The sequence below is a fragment of the Schistocerca serialis genome, chromosome 7 (assembly GCF_023864345.2).
Source record: "Schistocerca serialis cubense isolate TAMUIC-IGC-003099 chromosome 7, iqSchSeri2.2, whole genome shotgun sequence".
NCBI lineage: Eukaryota > Metazoa > Arthropoda > Insecta > Orthoptera > Acrididae > Schistocerca > Schistocerca serialis.
The window spans coordinates 370,695,394-370,717,359 of NC_064644.1; the positions used below are offsets into that span (position 1 = coordinate 370,695,394).

General features: G+C 45.4%; 1 protein-coding gene across 1 annotated transcript in view; it reads left to right on the top strand.

Annotated features, from left to right (window-relative positions):
- LOC126412218 (protein kibra) overlaps positions 1-21,966 on the top strand; it is a 205,144-nt gene that overhangs the window by 81,836 nt on the left and 101,342 nt on the right. The gene's annotated exons all lie outside the window — the stretch shown is intronic.

Sequence of the window (21,966 nt, forward strand, 5' to 3'; positions counted from 1 at the left end):
CTATCAGAAACTTAATTTTTTTTTTATATATATAAATCGCTAATGCAGAGACGAGTTAAGATGAAATTAAAGTCATTACGTGTTCCTAACATACGTAGTAACCGGACTAGAAATTGTTAAATTCCAAGACGATTACGAATTCAAGTCACAAACAATTTGCCTACCATCTCAGCCTTTTAGCGTTCATTCCCACTGGGCACATATTCTCATGAGGTTTTAGGAATATTAGCATTCGTAGAGAGGTACCTGGACGAATTTTCAACATTTATTGTTGATTTGAGCGAGCGTTTTGCTCCCAAAACTTGGATGTCACCATATTTCCACACAGTAAGTGTTCGATAACAGAACAGCATGTTATAGATCTATGACCGTACTCTGGATGTCACCTAAGGTGTGCCGGAAGGGAGTGTACGTCGTGTGCAAATTCATTTGTCGTCTTAGTATTCTGTTCACGAACAGAAACACTGTCGCTGCCCATCTGTAGGAGTCTGAGTTCTTTCTAATTTTAACGCCGTGGGAATTACGCGGCTTCATCCTTATTGACAGGGCGTTTTTTTCGTTGCTATTAAGGAGTCGTAATTCAACATACACAAGAAACTTCATGCATAAGAAACTTCCTGTGTTGGTTGAAGTAATTGCTTTTCCATCGCTGTTAGTTTTTGCGGCACTGATCTGCATGTGAGACACGAATAGATTTTCAAAGAAACGGGTTCAATTAATTGAATAATTGGCTGGTGGTTTGTCTGTTTATCTGATTGCCATACTGAAATGTTCTTTTTATATATACAGGATGTCCCACGAGGAATGATCAATATTCAGGGATATGGCAGGATCGATCATTTGAAGCAAAAATGTCTATAGTAAACATGGATTCTAAAATGCGTATCTTTGGAGCTATGAGCACTTCTTCATCTTCGGTACTGTGTAACAAATCTCTTCTACTGCAAGCTCTTTGCGTTTCATATTTCGAGAGTGGGTAGTATGGACCAAAACAAGAAAAATATTGTGTAGTAAACAAGGACTCTAAAATGCATCCCTCAAGAGTTATGAGCACTTGTTCAGTAGAACAGATGTGTTTCATAGTAGCGAAGTAAGGTGTGCAATTTAGAACCTGTGTTTATTAGACTTTTTTGCTTTGCTGATCGTTCCCGCGATATCTCTTGAGTATTTAGCATTCTTCCTGAGACTCTCTCTATCTGCCTCACTCTCTATCTCTGTCTCTTACACACACACACACACACACACACACACACTTTTGCTTTCTCTCTCCCTCGCTCCATCTCTCCCTCTCTCTTCCGTTAATGCGTATAGGTAAGTACTGCGGACCGACAGACAAACTCAAGTATCGGTCGAAAGAAAGTTTTCTAAGTGACTGAATTAAAATTCCTTAGGAATCTGCATAGTTATTCCACATTAAATAGCTGCGGAAGAGATTCATAGATAATTGAAATTTGTCCCTGATTCCCATGATTGATCGGCGTTTGCCATGTCGAGAAAACGCGCTCGCCAGATACTGTCGTAATGGTTCAAATGGCTCTGAGCACTATGGGACTTAACATCTGTGGTCATCAGTCCCCTAGAACTTAGAACTACTTAAACTTAACTAAAGAACTACTTAAACCTAACTAACCTAAGGATATCACACACATCCATGCCCGAGGCAGGATTCGAACCAGCGACCGTAGCGGTCATGCGATTCCAGACTGAAGCGCCTAGAACCGGACGGCCACACCGGCCGGCCTCGAAATGATACACGTGTATTTATAGACATATTATACTGGGGTAACTTAGAAAATCCAGTCGTACTGCCGTGCCTTGCCTGTGCATAAAATACATATTTAATGCATTCATCGATCCATTCGCTTGGCGCAAAGCTTTAGATAGTGTTTGCAATACAGGTATATGGGCCGGGGACTGGAACAATAAGCAGTGGCGTGTCGAAGGGGTGAGTCTAAAAAATAGGTTTTAGACGATTTTGGATTCGATCACGACAACTACTAAGTCGACAGACATATTCCGTATACAAGCACACAACTCTTACAGTGTAAAGGTACTACAAACACAAAGACGGATAACGGGACAACGGACACATGATTTATGGAAATTAGCGTGTGGTTTGCTTTGCTAGACTAAACACTAAAAGGAGTCATATGGGTCACAGTAAAGCTGGAGAAGCCAACTATCAGACGCTCTAAATCGAAGATATGCCTGGATCAAATGGTTCAAATGGCTCTGAGCATTATGGGACTTAACTTCTGAGGTCATCAGTCCCCTTGAACTTAAAACTACGTAAACCTAACTAACCTAAGGACATCACACACATCCATGCCCGAGGCATGGTCGCGCGGTTTCAGACTGTAGCGCCTAGAACCGCTCGGCCACATCGGCCGGGAAAGATATGCCTGGAAAACACGAGAACCGAATTACAGGAGTGTTAATGAGGAAATTTATGGCGCTCAGTACGCCACAATCATAGAGATTTTGAAGATTTTTTTTTATGTTGTCAGTCCTAATCCTTACATCTCTGTGTAAATATTACTTCCAATATCTTCTCTGATGTCTGTGCTTGTTTTAAGTTTGGTCTGTTATTATTTTGCCTTCTACTGCTCCTTCCAGTGCCACGTTAACTACTCGTGCATGCCCTAGCCGATGTCCCATTAACCTGCTCATTTTTCTGGTAAGGGCATTCTATAGACTCCTTTCCTGAGTTTTTTTTAGTATTTCATTTCAGTCAACAGATGGGGACGTTTGCAAGACAACAACCATCTGCACGAACAGTTCGACGACGTTTGCAGCAGCATGGCCTAGCAGCTCGTAGAACATGGCTGCGGTTACCCTTGACGCTGCATCACAGACAGGATCGGCGGCCGGAGTGGCCGAGCGGTTCTAGGCGCTACGGTCTGGAGCCGCGCGACCGCTGCGGTCGCAGGTCCGACTCATTTAATGGACTCATTTAATTTTTGACGTTCTTCGGTTTCATTTACATGTACGTCTGTGCTTCATAAGTCACATAACAGTGTGTGACGGAGGGTACTTGTGTACCACTTCGCTTCCCTCTTTTGCTGTTTCAGTCGCGAATGGTTCGTGGGAAGAACGATTGCTGGTAAGGCTTCGTATGAGGTCAAATCTCTCTTAATTTACTGGTCTTTCCGCGAGATACACGTAGGAGATAATGTATTGGTTGACTTCTACGAACGTACGCTCTCGGATCTGTAACAATGAAGCACATTGTGAAACAGAACGCGCCTGGTGCAGCTGCTGCCACTGGAGATAGCTGAGCATCTTCATGACGCTATCGCGCTTTCTAAATGACCCTCTGACGAAACGTGGTGCTCTTCTTAGAATATTCTTCGTTTCCTCTATCAGTCCTATCTGGTTCGCACCAGTGACTTACGAGCAATATTCAGTTGTTTCAAATGCTTCCAATTTTTTCTTATTAGTATGTCATACGGTCTCTTACACGTCCATACAATGGCGTGGACCATATGCTCAACTTTTTTTAATTTATTGGCTTTCGGAATGTTCCAACACAGCCTTATAAACACTGGAATTGTTATGTTACAAGTTTGTTAATCCAGATACAGACGTATATGAGGTACATAGTGACATACATTTAGGGGCTAAGCGTTCCATGTTGTGCTGAGCAGCGCGTGGGAATAGTCAGTTAACTGCACTTAGGTCTTCCCCTGGCATTCTGCACTACTGGCCATTAAAATTGCTGCTCCACGAAGATGACGTGCTACATACGCGAAATTTAAGCGACAGGAAGAAGATGCTGTGATATGCAAATGATTTGCTTTTCAGAGCATTCACACAAGGTTGGCGCCGGTGGCGACACCTACAACGTGCTGACATGAGGAAAATTTTCAACCGATTTCTCATACACAAACAGCAGTTGACCGGCGTTGCCTGGTGAAACGTTGTTGTGATGCCTCGTGTAAGGAGGAGAAATGCGTACCATCACGTTTCCGACTTAGATAAAGTCGGATTGTAGACTATCACGATTGCGGTTTATCATATCACGACATTGCTGCTCGCGTTGGTCGAGATCCAATGACTGTTAGCAGAATATGGAATCGGTGGGTTCAGGAGGGTAATACGGAACGCCATGCTGGATCCCAACGTATCACTAACAGTCGAGATGACAGGCATCTTATCCGCATGGCTGCAACGGATCGTGCAGCCACGTCTCGACCCTTGAGTCAACAGATGGGGACGTTTGCAAGACAACAACCATCTGCACGAACAGTTCGACGACGTTTGCAGCAGCATGGCCTAGCAGCTCGTAGAACATGGCTGCGGTTACCCTTGACGCTGCATCACAGACAGGATCGGCGGCCGGAGTGGCCGAGCGGTTCTAGGCGCTACGGTCTGGAGCCGCGCGACCGCTACGGTCGCAGGTCCGAATCCTGCCTCGGGCATGGATGTGTGTGATGTCCTTAGGTTAGTTAGGTTTAAGTAGTTCTAAGTTCTAGAGGACTTATGACCTCAGAAGTTAAGTCCCATAGTGCTCAGAGCCATTTGGACCATTTTTGAACAGACAGGATCGCCTGCGATGTTGTACTCAACGACGAACCTGGGTGCACGAATGGCAAAACGTCATTTTTTCGGATGAATCCAGGTCCTGTTTACAGCCTCATGATGGGCGCATCCGTATTTGGCGACATCGCGGTGAACGCACATTGGAAGCATGTATTCGTCATCGCCATACTGGCGTATCATCCGGCGTGGTGGTATGGGGTGCCATTGGTTACACGTCTCGGTCACCTCTTGTTCGCACTGACGGCACTTTGAACAGTGGACTTTACATTTAAGATATGTTACGATCCGTGGCTCTACCCTTCATTAGATCCCTGCGAAGCCCTACATTTCAGCAGGATAACGCACGAGCGCATGTTGCAGGTCCTGTACGGGCCTTTCTGGATACAGAAAATGTGTGACTGCTGCCTTGGCCAGCACATTCTCCAGATCTCTCACCAATTGAAAACGTCTGGTCAATGGTGGCCGAGCAACTGGCTCGTCACAATACGCCAGTCACTATTCTTGATGAACTGTGGTATAGTGTTGAAGCTGCATGGGCAGCTGTACTTGTACGCGCCAGCCAAGCTCTGTTTGACTCAATGTCCAGGCGTTTCGAGACCGTTATTACGGCCAGAGGTGGTTGTTCTGGGTACTGAGTTCTCAGGATCTATGCACCCAAACTGCGTGAAAATGTAATCACATGTCAGTTCTAGTATAATATATTTGTCTAATAAATACCCGTTTATCATCTGCATTTCTTCTTGGTGTAGCAATTTTAATGGCCAGTAGTGTAATTACCAACAGCTTTTGAATAGCAGCCGAGGGAGCCATATATTAATGTTGGCACTATTGATGAATTCGTCAGGTAGTTTGTACGTTGCTATATTGTTGGATGCTAACAAGGTTTGGAGGCTGCTTGGGAACTCATGACCAAGAACCCGAAGATTACGTGCAAGTCCGTTTACATGATACGTGTTCCGACGACAAGTAGAAATATGTGGTTTGTGGCTTCATCCTCTCCGCAAACGCATAGAGGCGTAGCGCTTAGGCTGACCTGAACAACAGAGGTGTTTGCTGAACTTCCAATGATTAAATTTCAGCTGTGCTAGAACTGTCATGATGCTCCGTGATGTTTGTGTCTTATTATAACATGGTTCTCTTGGAATCATGGATGAATTAGTGCATAGTGACTGCTTTCGACGTTAAACTCCAGGAACTATTTCCTCAGACCCATATCGGTGTTTTATATCAGTAGAACTACTTTACAGAAGAAAGCTTTCTTCGGTTATGCGCGATAAGATACTTGTGCAAGGTAACGTGAGTCTAAATGCAACCTGCACAGATACAAAGAAGAATCATTTTCTCAACATTCCAACAAACGGGAATAAACGATATTATATGGTACAAAAGGAAGTGAGCTATGCTACACTCAGCACTTCAATTTTTCAGAGTATAGGTACGGATTTGAGAAAGAACAAGAAAACCTGTGATCGCAAGCATTGTCGTCGATCACCTGTAAAACTATCAGCTTTCAAACTGTTACCATACAGCGGGAGAAAAAACCAGAGACGTTGCTTCTCGGAATAATGTGCCGAATGCCACAAACTTGCGGAGGCTGCTAGCTGCCGCTCGTCGAACGCGCGTAGTGAGAATTCCGACGGCGAGAACGACGCTGCTCGCTTCCCGGAATAACGTGCTGAGATCGGCCGAGCGTGAATGGCATGCAGCGCGGCTGCTGTACCGGGAACTATTTGCTTACTTGTCCGCGCCGAGGTATGCGGCGTCAGCCTGAGTTTGGCCGTAACAATCCGCTGCGGCAGCCCCGCGGACTGGCCTGTCGCTGGCGCGCCCCGGCCGTCATTACGTAAGGCGGACCACGGTCAGCTTTACCACTCTCGCTGTAATTCGAGCGGCACCATGCCGGCACGGCTGCCAACCACTGGTAATGACGCCCGGGCAGCTGAGCGGTCCCGGCCTCTACTGACAGGAACTCGCCTCCAGCTGAAGTGCTGCTACTTGTGAGCCGTGCAGCGGAGAATAGAAAAAATGCACAAAATTGCCCTGGTGCGAGTTGCAGTTGCTTTCCGAGGGTTCCATTCGAGCTTCATTATGCACGAGGGCTATTCAGAAAGTAAGGTCAGATCGATAGCGAAATGGAAACTACAGTGAAAATGGTTCAAATGGCTCTGAGCACTATGGGACTCAACATCTGAGGTCATAAGTCCCCTAGAACTTAGAACTACTTAAACCTAACTAACCTAAGGACATCACACACATCCATGCCCGAGGCAGGATTCGAACCTGCGACCGTAGCGGCCGCGCGGTTCCAGACTGAAGCGCCTAGAACCGCTCGGCCAGATCGGCCGGCGTACAACCATCGATCAATCACAAGTCGCTCATTTCAGTTCTGAGCGCACAATGAGCACGTAAAGACGTCTACAGAATAGTGTCTCCCGCCAAGTACGAGTGCGTCTGAGAGGTTTCGCCTGATGTAATGCAGCCGACACAACGTAGCCGTTATGCGTTTCCTTCCACGTGACAATTCTCGGCCGCACACTGCAGGGAAAATGAGCACGCCCCACCAGCGTTTTTGATGCAAAGTGTGTGACCACCCCTCATACAGCCCGGACTTGGCTTCCTCTGATTTTCATCTCTGCTCACATGAACCGCAGGCCATGAAAACAACATTTTGGCACGGACAACGAGCTGCAGATCAGCGTGGGGAACTGGCGGAAAAAAACAGGCGGCTGCCTTCTATGACTAGGGTATTGAAAAGTTGCTTAAATGCCATTACCAATGTCTCAGTCGCTACCTCCCAAATTTCATTATTCCAGGTAAATTCGAAGTACGCTGTAGGTTTTGAAGAGTAAGTTTGCGAGTTTCAAAATTTGTGACGTACATCGCCGTATCTTTTGACACTGCACTGAATTAGACGCTTAAATCTTTTACACTGCTAATGTGCCGTAAATTTCTATTCTACCCATACTTGAGAAAAAAAATTTTAGTCGTCGAACAGACGGACACACAGACAAACGGACAACAGCATGATCCTAAGGGATTTCATTTTTACCGAAAGGTGTACAGGACCCTAAATCGAGACATAAGACAAACGTAATTTAAGAAAGAAAGTTGTGTAGCCACACTCATGAGAAGACGTTACGATTGTGTCGCAGCACGAGGAACAAGTGAGGAGCGACATAATCGCAGCAACTTTCGATGAGTGAGGCGACACCAATTTTTTCTTACATTCCATTTTTGTCGATGAATACTTGTGGTAACAGGTGAGAGTGAAGTGAAAAACGTACGGAAAACAACGTATACATGGTATCCCAGCAGGAATGCTCAGTATTTAGGTAAATGACGGGTATGATCATGGGAAGCAAAGAATTGTCGTAAACATGGGCTCTATAATGTATGCCTTAATAGCTATGAGCACTACTTCATCTTTTATGATGCTGTGGAACAGATCTCTGCTACTACAAGCTCTTTGTTGTCCATAATTTGGTAGGTGGTAATATGGACAAAAAAAATTTTTATTCTTCTCATGTGCTGTAAAATACATGCATTAAGAGCTATGACCATTTCTTCAGTAGAAGACATGTGTTTCACAGTATTGAAGACAAGCAAGTGCTCACTGCTCTTAACGCTTGCGTTTTAGAGACAATGTTTACTAGGCTTCTTCTGCTTTCAATTGGCGTTTCTGTCATATCCCCGACTATTCACCATGCCTCCTGGGACACCATGTATAATTGCAGCCCACAAAAGAACTCACCTAGGATTTAGATGACGTGCAGTCAATTCACAAAACATAAATGTAGGCCAGCCTGTATAGTCCCATCTTTACAATTAATGCCATCTCAGAAATGAAACGAGACCCATTATAGTTGGCATGTAGGTGTCGAAACAAATTTGGGTAAAGAATAGGAAAAAAGTTCATTTTGTTTTACAGAGGGCAGAGTTTAAAAAAAAAAACCAAATTATCACTCCCTAAAGTACCGCCTGTCTTCTACGCAGAAGCATTTGCTATTCGAGTAGCAGTGACGTGCGGTGGAACTGTCTCACCGAAGAGTACCCTTCAACCGTTGCAGTAGACTAGTGTGAACCAGTCGCCTCAAAAACTTACAGGCGATATCAGGCAAGAAGTGAATTAAAAAACAACGACGTTGGCCTCTCAGAAATAATACTCAATGAACATGTAACCAGACTAGCCAAAGAGGCAATGAACACACCACAAACAAATAATATCAAACCATCACGAGTTGAAATCAATGGTATTATATATAAAAAAAGCAACCTTTCACCAGTGGGAAAACCGGTGGATTCAATCCAGAATTATAAGAGACAAAATTTATTCCCAAGTACAAGCCTGTGCAACCCGAAAACCTTGCTCTACATCGTTTCAAGCAAATATAATTCAAATAACATTGTTTATATGGATGAGACTTAGTCACTGTTCTTTTCTAGTCGTCTGCATCGAATCATGATTAATGAATTGTGAGTATGAAGGCACTTCAATTGGATTTTTGAATCATATGTTTTCCCCCACAGAGGCACGACAATCACTGAAAAAGAGGTGCTGAATCATTTAGTTACATCTGGCAGCCAAGAGCAACGAACTGTTGACTACTTGTCATCCACGAACGATATGGGGTATATGAGATATTAGCTACATTATTATGTGACTGTAATATTTACGGCCGTTTACACAAAATACCGGCAAGTGGAAAGACGAGGAAAATGTTGATCAAAAACACAGCTCAGGTTTTAAATAACCTACCGTGAATCACCAAGGCACGCTGACATGCTGCTTTGAGGAGAAGTATAGCACTATTGCTCGAAGTTGTGTTTAGTGATTCATGTTCAGAGACTGTGTTGCCAACAGTTAATAAACGTATTCCCGCATATCATACCATGTTTGGCTACATGATGAATCAGTAATACGAGTATAGAGGGCGTATGAAAAAGTATCAGATATTCCTACGGGAGGTAGGGAGTTGCGGGTTGCCCTGTATGCGTGGAAACTCACGGAGTAGAGCTCCTTTTCGTCGAAGTCCAAGTGGCGGAATGTGTACTTCACGCGGTTAACAGTTCCGTGCGTGGCATGAAATGCAATGCAATTTCCGTAACATCGCTCTCTCTTGGCAGTCTATGATATTGTCACTATGACTGAAAGTACTTGTGAAGACATTTCTAGTTGACTGTTCCTATTACTCCGCAAATAGTGAGTGCTAAGTGGGAACTGTTGTCTTCTGAATTGAACTAGCGGATCTGTGCTTTGCAGCATAATCGCAGGAAATGCTGTGACTGTGAGAACGACTGAACTGCCGGAACTAAGAGTGTGTCGGCATTGTGTCGTATTTTGTGTCTCTTGGTGGAAGGATCTGCATCCCCGTCAGTATTAGGCGGAAGCAAAGTAGACCACTGTTGACAGCGCTCTCGCTGGCGGTTGGCGGCTGTCGACAGATGAATTTGACTTGCTGGTAGACATGGCGGCGGAAGCAGAAGGTAGTCCCTATTAGGACGGTTGATATTTTTTAAAATATCGGGTATCCTATACATCGATATTTAAAGGAATGTCATTACCGCCTATCGATAAATCGGAAACGTATCGATGTTTAGATATGCCGATATGACTGCCTACGAAATTATCGGCTGCATATTGCAAATATACTGCTGGTTTTAGAGCTGTATTGTTATGTATTGATTTATTGTTAGATATTCTGTACATCAACGAGCTAGCAGCCTGCTTATCCCTCTTGGAGCAAGAAATGAGAGGAAAACGATGCGCGTTCGCGCTTGATGGGAACCACTTTGCCAACAATCGTAGCTGCATGTAAGTGGCACAATAAAAGGTGTTCGATGGGTCCATCATTCGGTTTCGTCACACATCGGATTCGTGCGGAACACACCATGTCGTCGTCTCTGTTTTTTCTCATTTCTGCAAACGCTAGCGAAGCTTAGTGTCGAAATTGCGTAGTGAAGTTAAACGTTATAAAATGGTTCAAATGGCTCTGAGCGCTATGGGACTTAACATCTGAGGTCATCAGTCTCCTAGAACTTAGAAGCACTTAAACCTAACTAACATAAGGACATCACACACATCCATGCCCGAGGCAGGATTCGAACCTGCGACGTAGCGGTCGAGCGGTTCCAGACTGAAGCGCCTAGAACCGCTCGACTACATCGGCCGTCGTTAACGTTATAGTTCCTGTCGGTAGCGCCGATTTCGTCTGCATTTCCCCTCACACATCTCCGTCCACTGCAGGGACCAGTCTTGTCATTTAGATTTTTATTCATCATTTTTAGCAACTGCCTTTGAAGGACGCCGATGCGAAGAAATAGCACGCTAGTTGCTTTAGAAATTGTTTCTCTCTCTCTCTCTCCTTCTTCTTCTCTCTCTCTCTCTCTCTCTCTTTTTTTTTTTTTTTTTTTTTTTTTTTTTTTTTTTTTTTTTTTTACGCAACTGGTATGCTGTTTCTTCACATCGGAAATCTTGTTATTCCATTCACAGCAACACACCCCCAGTGCAATCGGACTTCTTTTTTGTGCCACCTACACTTGCTTCACGTAGTCACTGTAGATGATCGGTATGCACTGTAAATGTTCATTGCACATTTTCGACATCTTCGGGAATGCCATTTTTGGCTTTGTTTTGATGATTTGGAAATGAGTCTTGGCCCTAAACTACTCATCGAATGAGTGAAAAGTAAATAGTGCAACCTGGGCTGGTTTTTCGTTCTACTGAGTTAAAGATAAAGACTGGACGTGATGAAAGCTCAAAAAGTAGTAAGACTTCTTCACACAGTGAAAGTAAAATTATGTTCTACTACGAGTCCCAAGGAACAGTTCCAATTATTTACCGAAAATTGCGAAAAAGTATAATATAAAATAAAAATATCGGCACTCGATATTGCCATTTCGATAACTATATAACGGGGAAGGAAATTTCGAGGGTATATATCGATAGTATTTGGAAAAATATACACGCCTGGAAATTGAAATAAGAACACCGTGAATTCATTGTCCCAGGAAGGGGAAACTTTATTGACACATTCCTGGGGTCAGATACATCACATGATCACACTGACAGAACCACAGGCACATAGACACAGGCAACAGAGCATGCACAATGTCGGCACTAGTACAGTGCATATCCACCTTTCGCAGCAATGCAGGCTGCTATTCTCCCATGGAGACGATCGTAGAGATGCTGGATGTAGTCCTGTGGAACGGCTTGCCATGCCATTTCCACCTGGCGCCTCAGTTGGACCAGCGTTCGTGCTGGACGTGCAGACCGCGTGAGACGACGCTTCATCCAGTCCCAAACATGCTCAATGGGGGACAGATCCGGAGATCTTGCTGGCCAGGGTAGGTGACTTACACCTTCTAGAGCACGTTGGGTGGCACGGGATACATGCGGACGTGCATTGTCCTGTTGGAACAGCAAGTTCCCTTGCCGGTCTAGGAATGGTAGAACGATGGGTTCGATGACGGTTTGGATGTACCGTGCACTATTCAGTGTCCCCTCGACGATCACCAGTGGTGTACGGCCAGTGTAGGAGATCGCTCCCCACACCATGATGCCGGGTATTGGCCCTGTGTGCCTCGGTCGTATGCAGTCCTGATTGTGGCGCTCACCTGCACGGCGCCAAACACGCATACGACCATCATTGGCACCAAGGCAGAAGCGACTCTCATCGCTGAAGACGACACGTCTCCATTCGTCCCTCCATTCACGCCTGTCGCGACACCACTGGAGGCGGGCTGCACGATGTTGGGGCGTGAGCGGAAGACGGCCTAACGGTGTGCGGGACCGTAGCCCAGCTTCATGGAGACGGTTGCGAATGGTCCTCGCCGATACCCCAGGAGCAACAGTGTCCCTAATTTGCTGGGAAGTGGCGGTGCGGTCCCCTACGGCACTGCGTAGGATCCTACGGTCTTGGCGTGCATCCGTGCGTCGCTGCGGTCCGGTCCCAGGTCGACGGGCACGTGCACCTTCCGCCGACCACTGGCGACAACATCGATGTACTGTGGAGACCTCACGCCCCACGTGTTGAGCAATTCGGCGGTACGTCCACCCGGCCTCCCGCACGCCCACTATACGCCCTCGCTCAAAGTCCGTCAACTGCACATACGGTTCACGTCCACGCTGTCGCGGCATGCTACCAGTGTTAAAGACTGCGATGGAGCTCCGCATGCCACGGCAAACTGGCTGACACTGACGGCGGCGGTGCACAAATGCTGCGCAGCTAGCGCCATTCGACGGCCAACACCGCGGTTCCTGGTGTGTCCGCTGTGCCGTGCGTGTGATCATTGCTTGTGTCCGGAGCAAGTATGGTGGGTCTGACACACCGGTGTCAATGTGTTCTTTTTTCCGTTTCCAGGAGTGTATTTTATCAACAGTCTTAGACCCTATTAGCGAGCACCATCGCGGAACTCAGAAGGCGCCTGGAGAGTGATGTACCTGTGTAGTGGTACACTGCGGTACTGCTGTGGACGTCTTGAGCCATCTACACAACACATTGTACTTTACGTTTGCAATATTTCCTAGCTTTGGACAAGAGGACAATTGCTACAAGAGAACGTTATAGACTGACGCACTTTGCTCGATTTCGATTCCTGTTGCTCCAGATAGCATCTTATATGTTGGCAAGCGAGCGCCTAGATTCTGTTTTTTTGTACTAGCAATAGGGAGTTTACCGATAAGTAGTAGTTGTCATCGGAAAGCGGGGATTCCACGAGCTACGCGGCATGTGGCAGCGCAGTTGCGCACGCCGTGCTCCGGCAGGTGCGGCGTGTTTACGTGAGCCTCTCCCACGAGCGAGGAATGCGGCTGCCGCTGCCGCCACAGCCGCTGGCCGGCGCGCGTTTCCGCCTCGCTGGAATGCGCGCGCTCCGCTCGCAGCAGTGCGCGCCACGTAGCGCCGCGCCGCCCGGCTAATGGCACCGGCTTCTGGAGAGCGCGGCCAGCGCCGGCACCTCGCCTCGCGGCAGCCGCGGCGCGCGCCTCTGCGGCCGTACTAGCGCGTCACTCGGTACTGCTCGTAAAAGTTAGGCGACGTATTTGTCCAACTGGATAACCGGCAGATGGAATTCACTGGAAAAGTCTGGTAACTTTCGCGGAGTTCTGAAAACTGGGGGGGGGGGGGGGGGGGGGGGGGGGGGGGGAATCGTGATAGACTCTATAGGGAGTTGAACTCTTCGTTAAAGGAAAGGAATATTTTGAGCAGTTTCATTTCAAATTACTGTCTGACACTCCTCCGGAAACAACCAGCTATGGAGTCGCGCAAGGACCCATGGAAACGACCACACTTGTTTTTCAAATTCGCTGTTCAGTTTGTCAAACAAACACACAGATGTACCAGATAAATTTGTCAAATTTAACTTCACTGTTGAAGCAGCTATCACACTGTGCGTATTGTGTCGCGATTTATTTTGACGCTAGACAACGATCAGTTTGACTTTAAGAAACCAGACTGCAGTTCTAACGTTGCGGTTGATAATAGAAGCAAGACCGAAGAAAAATCAAGACACCTTCGTAGGATATGTCGAACTAGAAAAAGCGTTCGACAATGTAAAGAGACGCAAGATGTTCGAAATTCTAAGAAAAGTAGCGTTGAGCTGTAGGGAAGGACAGTTGATATAAAATGTGTACAAGTACCAAGACGGAATGATACCAGTGAAAGAAATGAACGAAGTGCTCGCATTGAAAAGGGTGTAAAACAGGGATCTTCAATCTATAGTAATGACGGGAAAAAAAGAAAGGTTCAAGAATTGGGTTAAATTTCAAACTGAAAGAATATCAGTGATAAAATTTGCTGATCACATTGCTATCCTGAGCGGAAGTGAAGAAGAATTACAGGGTGTTCAAATGGCTCTGAGCACTATGGGACTTAACATCTGAGGTCATCAGTCCCCTAGAACTTAGAACTACTTAACCCTAACTAACCTAAGGACATCACACACATCCATGCCCGAGGCAGGATTCGAACCTGCGACCGTAGCGGCCGCGCGGTTCCAGACTGTAGCGCCTAGAACCGCTCGGCCACTCCTTCTGTATTATACTGTAGCAGTTCTTTCTATGTCGGGCCAATTTTCCTTGAGCTATGTTACTTGGCAGAGGCACAACGTGCGAAAGTCACTTTCGTCCTAAAGTTTTGCACACCACTGTATATATTACATTATCATCTTCAGGCAACACCACTCAGTCCCACTTTCATTGCCACGTTAATACTGGGTAGCGTAGCGGAATATGCGCTGTTGGGTGGTTGGTTGGTTGGTTGGTTGATTTGGGGGAAGGCGAGCAAACCGTGGGCTCATCTCGTCCCATCGGATTAGGGAAGGATGGGGAAGGAAATCGCCCGTGCCCTTTCAAGGGAACCATCCCGTTGTTTGCTTGAAACGATTTATGGAAATCACGGAAAACCTAAATCAGTTTGACCGGACGCGGGTTTGAACCGTCGTCCTCCCGAACGCGGGTCCAATGTGCCAACCGCTGTGCCACCTCACTCGGTAACATGCACTGTGCTGGCTTTCGTAGCCTCTATATTAATCACATTTCACTTCTTCTAACAAGAAATCTTTGTGCAGTTTTGAAGTATGTGCTGCTATTTTTAGTTTAAACCGTTTGTTTCGATATTCCTGTACACAGAGATATAGGCATGGGAATGGCCTACTATCGGGAATAAAACTTAGCTCCGTGATCAGATGCTGAAGGTATCCGAATCATCCTCTGCCAAAGGCGACATTGGCTGCAGTGTGGAGGGGCGTACGATAAACACTCCCAACGTTGTCAGGTTTCCAATCTTTGCGGCCGCTAATTATCATCTAGCTAGCTATCTGGCTCATGAGATTGAGTGCATCCACTTATCGGCGATAGCGAGGTTCAAACCCCATTTGCGCGTCTTTATTTAGATTTTCATAAATCGTTTCAGGAAAATGCAAGGCTACGACCCATTTCCTTCTCGATCGTAGCCCGATAGTAGTCAGGCCGCAGTCTCTAATGGAAATCAGGTCGAAATGATAAACAGTAACGTTATTTCTATTTTCAGTACTTAGTCTATTCAGATTAGTGCTGCTTTCCAGAGAGAAACTTTTCATTTCGAAGAAATGGCGTTATATTGACCTACAATACGTCCCAGAGCTGAGTGGCGCGCGTTTTTTACAGAACTATAATTTCATTCATAGTCATAGCACTTGATTAACTCGTGGTCTCTTTCTGTCTTTTGGAACCGTTCGCTGATAGACAGACTTACGATAATGCCTACGATGCAAAACGTTGCAGGTGTTCCACCAGGCTTTCAAACCCAATTTGTTTTTAGCGATTTAGATCAATTCCTGAGTCGAGAGCTGGAATGGCGTTGGAAACGGGGTGATGCAAGTACATATTATGACTGAAAGGTACATTTAGGAGCGGAAGTTTCAAATTTCAAATTTCTCTTCATTATCTACTCTTTCGGAATCATACTAATCAAATCGATGGAAACTTCAGCGGTTCCTCAAAAGATGTTCGCCATACTCCGACTGCCAGAGATTTTGTAAGCACCATACACAGTATCTGTTACAAAAGCATGAGTTGCTGTTGAACTTTGTATGTTGGTCGTCGTATATTCCGTTCTGAGCAGGAATCTTTATATGTTTTCATCTGCAAACTTCGACAGCAGTGTTTTGTATAAATCACTTTATAGATATGTGACCTATCATAGTGAGGAGCGTTTGGTGTTTTCATTGTTCTTTTACAGGCGAAATTAGTACTGAGAATTTCATATTCGTCATCTGTGATGGGTTGCTTTAAGTGTCTAATAGATTTTAATCGCTCCCTCATTGATTAAAGTCTCCGTTTGTTTGGTGCAGATTTTGGCATAAATATTAGTCTCACTGTAATAATGACGCTACATAACGCACAGTTTAATGAAAGATGCTGTGATCTTTTTCGCCGTACCAAAACGTAGAAAAGTGATTGTTAACATCAATGTGGAGTACATTAGAAACGGAGCCAAATTTTGTACTGAACAAGGATGGGGAAGGACATAGGCAGCATTGTTATTCTAAGGAAGCATACCGGCATTCGCCTTAGAGATTCTAGAAAACCATGGAAAACTCTAATCTAGAAAGGCGGACGAGGACTTTAAACCCGCTGCTAACGAACGTGAGCCCAGTGCCTTGATCATTGCGCCAACTGTCACGGTGACATCTTAAAGTTTGGTGAACGTGGTTATAAACGAAGCGTGAAACAATTGGATCGGGTAGAATCTATTTGGTTAACTCTCCGGTGCGCAAACTCGAGCTTTGCGGTCATCTACACGTACGAGGAAACGTGGCGTCGTAAGTAAATCTTTCCGTGTGAGCATAAAGGGGCTACTACCTACAAACCATTCACAACTTACAACGATTTTCTGATCAGAGTGAAATTCACCGATACATCCACTTGTGTACCAGCTAATTTGGATTCTCGATTGGTCAAGCTGACAGTTTTCCGAGGATTTCTCCGGTAGAGGCATTGTCAAAAACAATGGCTCGCTTCACTGGGCGTTAGGATTCCGAGGCCAGGCGGAGAAATCCCAACGATTTTCGAGACGCCTAAGGCGAGTTGTGCCGGCAAAGAATGGGGGCTGCCGTAGGGTTTCGAAACTGTGTCCTCGGCAGCGGCGACTCCCACGCTGACCTTCACAGGCGGCTGAACAACTGGCCGCGGTAATGCGGCGGGCAGAGCTGGGCCGTGCTGTACTGGTCGTGTCGCGAGCTTCCGCTACCCGCCCGCCGTGCACGCTCTTTAAATTACCTGCCAGCTGCTCGTCATTCTGTGATCTCAACATTACCTGGATGGGCAACTCCAGTCTCTGAACGTACAACGTCTGCGTGCCTGTCGTCAGCTTCCCACACTGTAAGGCAGTTTGGCAAAAAAAATTATCATCAATTGAAATGGCAGATTACTGTAACCAGTCGCAAGTTATTTTATGTCCAGTACACGTATAAAAGGCTTAAACATCCGTCATCTGGTGGGTTTATGTCAATTAATAAGGCATGTATCTATTGTATATACAATTTTTGGTTAATCTGTAACAGTGTCTGGTAGCAGAAAACGAAAAACAAAACACTGTTTTATGAGAGGCAATCAAATGAAAACCGAGCACTCGCCACAACGGGACCATGGAATGGTTCCATTCAAAAATAATCACCACACGCGTTAAGACATTTATCTCAGTGGAAGACGATACCGTCAATTCCCCTTAGTGGAACGCAGTCGGCTGGAGACGGATCCACTACCGCACGCACTCTTGCGTTTCCTCGTCGTTTGAAACTGACGTCCTCGTACGTCTTTCTTTAAGTCGACAAAGTTGTGAAAATCACGCGGTGAACGATTCGGGCTGTACAGAGGATGTTACAGTGTTTCCCAACCAACTCGCTGAAGTGTGGGATGCGCGTTATCGTGCAACAGCGTGATTCTGTCCGACAGCATTCCTGAGCGTTTTTATTTTATGGTGCGTCGCAGTTTCTGCAAAGTGTCTTCATGGCGCTGCGCATTGTTCGTGGAACTCGACGAGCAGAGGGCCTCTACAGTCGACGAAGAAGTCATCGTGAACTTACCGGAACTTGTGTGAACAGCTTTGGATTTCCTTGGCGACGGAGATGTGGGATGTTTCCAATGTCGGCTTTGACGATTGCCCTCCGGCTCGAAATGGTGGCACGATGTGAGGTCATGGAGACCTTCTTCTTCGAATGCAGGGGCGTTGACCACTGAAAGATATTCAAACTTATTTTACCGTTCACTCATAGAAATCAAAAACGTCCACATAATATTGAGCCTTGACTAAAACAGTCTTCTGTTGTTTTGTCTTCTGCTATCAGACAATGCCGGAGGTTACCCAAAAGTCGTACATACAATACATGCATGTCTCATTAATAGACATAAACCCACCTGACGATGGAGGTTTAACCCTCCAGAGTGCAAAGTGGACATGAAATAACTGTGACTGTTGACTGTAATTTGTAGTTTTAACTGATATTCATAACAGCCACAGTGAAAAAAGTTTTGATCAGTCTGTAAGTGATTGAGGTCAAAAATTTAGGGCTCATCTCGCGATCATTGGCGTTAGTTTAGTGTTTTTTCTGTGATTTTGTTGACAACGAATGATTAATCTGTGACAACGCTTGTCACTCTCCCCGGTGGCGGAACGTCGGAAAAAGCCACTGAACGTCGACCGAAGATCCCGAGATGACCGCCAACAGGCCTTACGTCATTAGGGATTAATTACTCGCTGTTCATGAAACGCACTCCAGTCAAACGGCTTTACCACTTCGCAGGAATAGTGCCACCCCCTGTTCGAAGAGATATAGCTGCGAACGAGGAAAGAAAGAAACTATGGAGGGCGACAGCCTACCTTCCCCTTGGCAGGAAAAAGAATATCAGAAATATTCTAACTGCTGGCTATGATGAGAAATGTACGCCTTGGAAGTTCATCAGTGGAGTGAGATCTGGAGTTGGCAGACTGTTCATCATATGCTTCAATACCGGCTATGTTCAGCCTTCTGCACGGATGATGAACTTATCAAGGAACAGAATGTGGAATGGAAGTGGCCAACTCTGGGCAAAAATAATATAGTTATAACTGTTATAATATGTATGTTTCTTATACGAGAATAAATAAATAGTACTTAAAACGGGGAATCGTCATGGGAGCGCAGTATTAAATTGCTTCATAAGAAGACGCCCCCACAACCAGAATAATTCCTTCCTTCATATAAGCTAATTTTTTTTGCGGTCTCACTTACATTTTGTTCCTGTAAATGGCAATGAAAATTACGATTAAATTTGTTGTACACAATTGCCTGAAAAAAATCCTGATAACTTGGCATTTAATACCCTATTGAGAGAAATACCCTATCACATTTGCAGTAAGTTTCTCTGTGATTCTGAATAGCAACATACTGTATGTGCTCGGAGGCAATGCATTATTTCAGATACAAAGTATGAAAGGATATATTTCGCTTTCGATCGTGATGGTGGTGTCCTTAAATGAATGACTAAGAACTACTTCCGCAGTTCCTTCGTAGTGTATCATCAGCAGTGGCGTGTTTGAGTGAACGATGTGAACTTCGCTGAAGAGGCTTCTGCAGTGTTTGAGACTCCTCATTTTAAGAATTACACGTACTTAAAGATTCGGGTAATACAGCATCTGTCGATCTGTACTGCATCTCTTGATGTCGTTTCGCGCCACACTGATAAGACAGAAAGAACATTATGGGCACTGCCCACCGCAGGATGGGATACTGGCTCGTGTCGTTGCGGGCACATGACGCGATAATGAAAGACCATAAGCGCAGCAGACATGAAGGGGAAATTATTTTAGCGACGACGAGGGGCGCAACTGGGGTAAGTCACTGATGCAAGCGACCTTGACAGAGGGCAGGACGTTAAGGCCCGGAGCCTGGGAACGAACATCTCGGAACCGGCGAAGCTGTTCGCGTGCTGCTGTCGGGAGTGTTTGTGGAAAGTGGTTGAAGGACGGCGAACCCACGAGAATGCGACAAGGTGTTGGACATCCACGCCTCATCACAGAACATGGAAGTCGTAGGCTTGCCCGCCCTGTAGAGCAGGGTAGATGTGACCACAGAGTACAATGACAGCGGAGACAATTTTTTCCTTAGCACACGGTTCAGCATAAATTGTTGAACATGAGGCTACGCAGCAAACGACCCCTGCGTTTTCCCATGTTGACCCAACATATCGTCATTTGCGATTGCAGTGGGGCGGGATCATCGAGACTGGCCCGTGGATCAACGGACGCGTCGCGTGACCGGATGAAACTCGTTTCTTGTTACTCCAGGCCAATGATCGTGTACGGATACGCCGTCATCCAGTTGAATAACAGCTCGAAACAGTGCTTGAGGAGCCTGATAGTTTAGTCACTTTAATGTATTGGCCACCAAATTCACTTGGTCTGAACCCGATGGAACACTTCTGGAACGCTGTTGGGCACCATCTCTGCATCCACGAACCACGGGCCCGTATTGTACCGGAATTGTGTAGACCTCTGGTGCCAGATATCTCCGGAAACCTTACAAAGGGTTGTCTAATCCATGCTGCCCCGAATCGCTGCTGTATTAGATCCGAAGGCTGCCCACCTTGCTATTAAGCAGTTGGTTTACATTTTTGGCTTATCAGTATATAAATAAAGCGTAAATTAAAATAAAGCAGAATAAGTTGTATGCTTGTCAGTGTGCAGAACTGGAAGTGTTTTATTTTGCATTGTAGTGTCATTACGTGGACAACATTTTGTCGTACGATGATCTTTGGCCGACACACTGTTGTCCGACATAGGTTTAGTCAGAGATCTCTGCTTACAATCCAAGCACAAAAAATTGGCTTCAAATCGTCATGTTGCCCGTGACTGAATCACTCGTACTTTTGACAGACAGTGGTGGCGCCGATTTGCTAATATTCCGCTTTAGCCCAATCCTCAACCGAATTAACCGAAAATACACTTATTTTACAACATTCTGAGTCTGCTTTGTTTCAATATCTTAACTGTAGGTGGCGGTTGTACAGTTATCACATTACCAAGAATTGCAAACGTTGTATACCCTACTTAAAAAAAAAGAAAAAGAAAAAAAAGAACCGTATAATACTAGGAGTGCCGTTCTCTACTACTTTTATATCGATTATATTTGCCGCAGCCAATTTTCTACAATAAGAAGGAGAAGAGAAAGAAATAAATAGTGTGGTTATTATAACTGAAGCAAAACAAATCAAAGCTATTCGTTTACATAGACTTTTCTGTAGTTCTCGGTAGTAACCTATACCACGGAGTTCCGCTGTTCGTTTTCTCAGCCAGCCCGTTTAGCACTTGACGTAATGTCACACACAGATTAATGAAATTATTTCTGATAGCATAGTGTGAGTCGTCCTTCGTTAGTAGTTTCGTGTGTTGTCTCTCATCTGTGTGTGTCACGCACACAGACTGTACGTGTTGTTGAGAATGTAGGAAGCTCTCGCCAGCCAAGAGTTATCTCTGGAATGTCGGAGATAAGGCAGTAACTTTATCGCTGTGTTCTCTGATTCAGGAATGTGGGCATTTTCGTCTAACGAGAGACGTGATCTTACTTCGCCTCCTAAAGTGTGGGACGTTAGCCCACACCTACAGTCAAGTTTACACGTCTTTTTACAATTAATGTTAAAAAGTTTTTATTTTCTACTGTGTATGTTTCATGCATCGACAGAGACAACTTTACAGTTTATGCACACTTGTGGTCGTCTGCCATAAAGGATAAAATAAACTTGGTTGGACTCAGTTTGCTATTATATTTTGCTTATGACCCTATTTAATTTTTCCTAAATTGCGGGATGAGTGCTTTCTTTCATTTCCTCCTCTGCGCTTATGGAAAACTGATGCATTTCAGTTCCTTGCGTCGTTTTTAGGGTTGGTTGGTTGGTTTTATGGAAGG